We start from the raw sequence: 3,143 nt of genomic DNA, 5'->3' as shown, positions 1-3,143 counted from the left end.
AAATGTACAAATTGTGGTATTTTTCTCCTACATCCCGAAAATCACGATATTGTATGATCAAAAAATCGAAAGTTAACGACCAATATAATTATTACAAACCCAATGAGATCGAAATCTAAAAATAGGTGCGACGACGAGCAAAGCGAGGAGGAGCGTGTTAGGTGCACATGTTCATCAAAACCAAAGCGGAGCGCAGCGAAGCGGAGCGGAGCGTTTTCCAAACAGCGGAAACAATACAAGGCACCAGTTTGCGCTATGTAGGGAGACGCTCCGTCAAAGTTAAAGCCAAACGAATATTATTACTTTGTATAAACCTATGCCATAGCATTATTAGGCTATTCAAGATTTGGCCATACCATTATTAGGCTAAACAATATTATGCGAAATAACTTTTTACTAAACGAGATTTATGCCATACGATTTTCGGCGTAACGAGACTTTGACCAAACGTTACTATGCAATACGAGATTAGGCAAATAAATCTTATGCCAAAAAAGGTAGAACCCTCTCTAGATACCACAGACCAACTACAAACGTTTTAACTTTGCCGTAGCATGCCTGGTAATAAAGTTGATAAACTACGTAAGAGTAGCACGGTGTGTAGTAAGCGCCATCTATGAGAGAACCGTAGAATCAGTTATAAAGTAGATGACTCGAATTCGTAATTTCATTTCACTCCGAGGCGCTAAGAGACTTGGCTACGACGAAGCTACAGTGGTGCATGTATAAACAAATGAATCACCTTTCACTACTGCAAGCTTCACTTGGATCACGATAGATGGCAGTATACTAGTACTATAAAAAATACTAGTGACATTGTTTTATTTTATCTATAATTTATCTTCTAACAAAATACTATAGAAGAAGTTTAATTTCATAGAATGTTTATTACATTCTATGAAATAAACATAGTATTTTGTCTTTATATCTTTGTCTTATATTTATATAGTTATAATGTAGTAGTTGTATTAAGTAAAACACAAAATAACTTAAGTTACTTATCCTAAAACATAGAACAGTAGGCCCACTCTTGGCACGCAAGACGTAAATTCATATTGTGTCAAGATCGAACACAAGTTTATGGCAATTTCAAGTTAGATTTGGCACTCCCGACATGAATTGGCTCACGATCGTGTTCTAATTCGAATTGGTTCTAACTTGTGTTGGATTGTGAGTCAATTTTGACAGTTACTCTGTGAAAGAATGAATGAAAACGAAAAAAAAAACAAATTGTCATTAAAATTCTTGTTGTCATGGCCGGTCGGTGGATTTTCATAATAAGTAACAACGTAAAAGTTTAAAAACCAATATTATGGTAAGTTGTTCAGTTACCAAACGTGTTAGAATCATCTGTATATCCACTATGATCATTATAATGAACCTAGTTTTTCCCCACAGAGTTCCGCAACTCGGCCGTCGTACCGCCAGACGAAATTACTTGTAGAATATCTAGAAAGTTACCCAGGAATGGCCAGGGATCTTCTTAAGACCGACCTAGGGAAGTTAAAATTATGAGAAAATAACATCAATGGCCTCGACCTTAAATGCGGTCGAAGGGTCTTGAAAAGATGGACTTAACGTAAAGTAAGTTAAAATCTTAAGTTTACTTTTCATTTTGTTATGACTACCAAATTAAAATCCCCGTAAGCTAAAATCCCCCAAGATGACCCACTAATCATACTTCATTACTTTTTTTAAATATTAAGTATTGGAAAGAAAAACATTTTATTTTAAATGTTAGTTAATGTTTAATGTGTAATTATTTTTTTCAGACTGAGGACTGCCGCGGTAAATGGCAGGATCATAACATACTTAAAGTCGAGGTGCAGCATCCTAAGCCCATCCTAAACTATCAAGCCGCTCAGCTCATCCTCACAGCACCTCACAGCATAGATCCAGCCGCCGCTACCAAGTTGATGTAGAAGTAGACAGAGTGATGGCCATAGAAGAAAAGCAGGGATAGGCCGAACTGCTGACAGCATGGGCTAATGCCCTAAAGCCTAAAGGGGACCTTGCAGCAGCTGCCCGTGATGGAGTCAATATCCTCATAGAAATTGCGCAACAGCTATCAAGAAATACAAAGTTAAGGGCATCTAGACCCATAACCATCGTCACTAGTTATGGGTCCAGATGTTGTTGTGCAGTAGTGGATAATGTGATGATTTAAGTAGAAATTTATATTTCCGGTGACTAAAATATTATTTTATATTAGGTAATACCTATGTTGATTTAAATATATGAACATTTTTGTTTTAAGAAATGTTGAATAATATTAGAAAAAGTGTTCCTATGTTAATATGTCCCTTATATATTATAAGTTTGTAAGTATTTCAACAGTGGTGGTGAAATTATTATTCTACAAAAGTATGTCTGTATTATTATAAAGATAAAGAATTCTGAAACTTACGTATGTTTTTATTTTTAAATCTTTTTCATTATGTACTGAAATATTTACAAGATACTATAGTATTTAGGCATGTAGAGGTGCTGGTAGAGGTGGTTCATCTCCATAGTAAATGGTGGATCCTCCCACCAATCCGGGTGTTGTGGCTTAACGGGCTACTCTATTATATTCTCTGTGGGGGTGTAAGTACCTGCACCTGGATTTCTCTAATGGAACCATTGTACATTTCCCTAACGTCTAAACTGCCTTACTATGCATGGACCATTTCCCACCATGCTGGTCCACTGCGGGTTGGTGGGTTCACATTATAATCTAGATATGAAAACTCTAGATATGCAGGTTGCCACAATGTTTTCCTTCATCGTTAAAGGGATGGTATACATTTAACTTAGAAACCATGTAAATTGTAGCGCCAAACGAGCTATTCCCATCATACTGGTCCACTGCGGGATGATGGATTCACATATTATCTAGATGTGCGAAATCTAGATATGTAGGTTGCCTCACGATGTTATCTTTCATCGTAAGTGCAATGGTATACATTGTTACTTAAACTTCATGTACATTGTAGCGCCAAACGAGACATAATTCAGCTACTTTATTCACAAATCTCCACTCACAAATTGTTAATGTATTATTTTGTTCTTGCCTAGATATCTTGTCTCACGAAGTTTTTCTTTATCGTAAGAGGGATAATATAGGTACATTTCACTTAAATCCTATGTAAATTGTTGTGCCA

The 3,143-nt window shown here is 36.2% G+C and overlaps 1 long non-coding RNA gene across 1 annotated transcript; it reads left to right on the top strand.

Annotated features, from left to right (window-relative positions):
* The first annotated feature begins 1,039 nt into the window (after positions 1 to 1,039).
* LOC105386876 lies at positions 1,040 to 2,406 on the top strand. The gene is made up of 3 exons (XR_007267323.1): positions 1,040 to 1,315; positions 1,399 to 1,584; positions 1,773 to 2,406. It is a non-coding gene; the product is annotated as an uncharacterized LOC105386876 (long non-coding RNA).
* The last annotated feature ends 737 nt before the right edge of the window (positions 2,407 to 3,143 follow it).

Source organism: Plutella xylostella, chromosome 18, assembly GCF_932276165.1.
Source record: "Plutella xylostella chromosome 18, ilPluXylo3.1, whole genome shotgun sequence".
NCBI classification, from domain to species: Eukaryota; Metazoa; Arthropoda; class Insecta; order Lepidoptera; family Plutellidae; genus Plutella; species Plutella xylostella.
The sequence above is the reverse complement of the archived record's forward strand: the minus strand, read 5'-3'. Positions and strand labels throughout refer to the sequence as shown.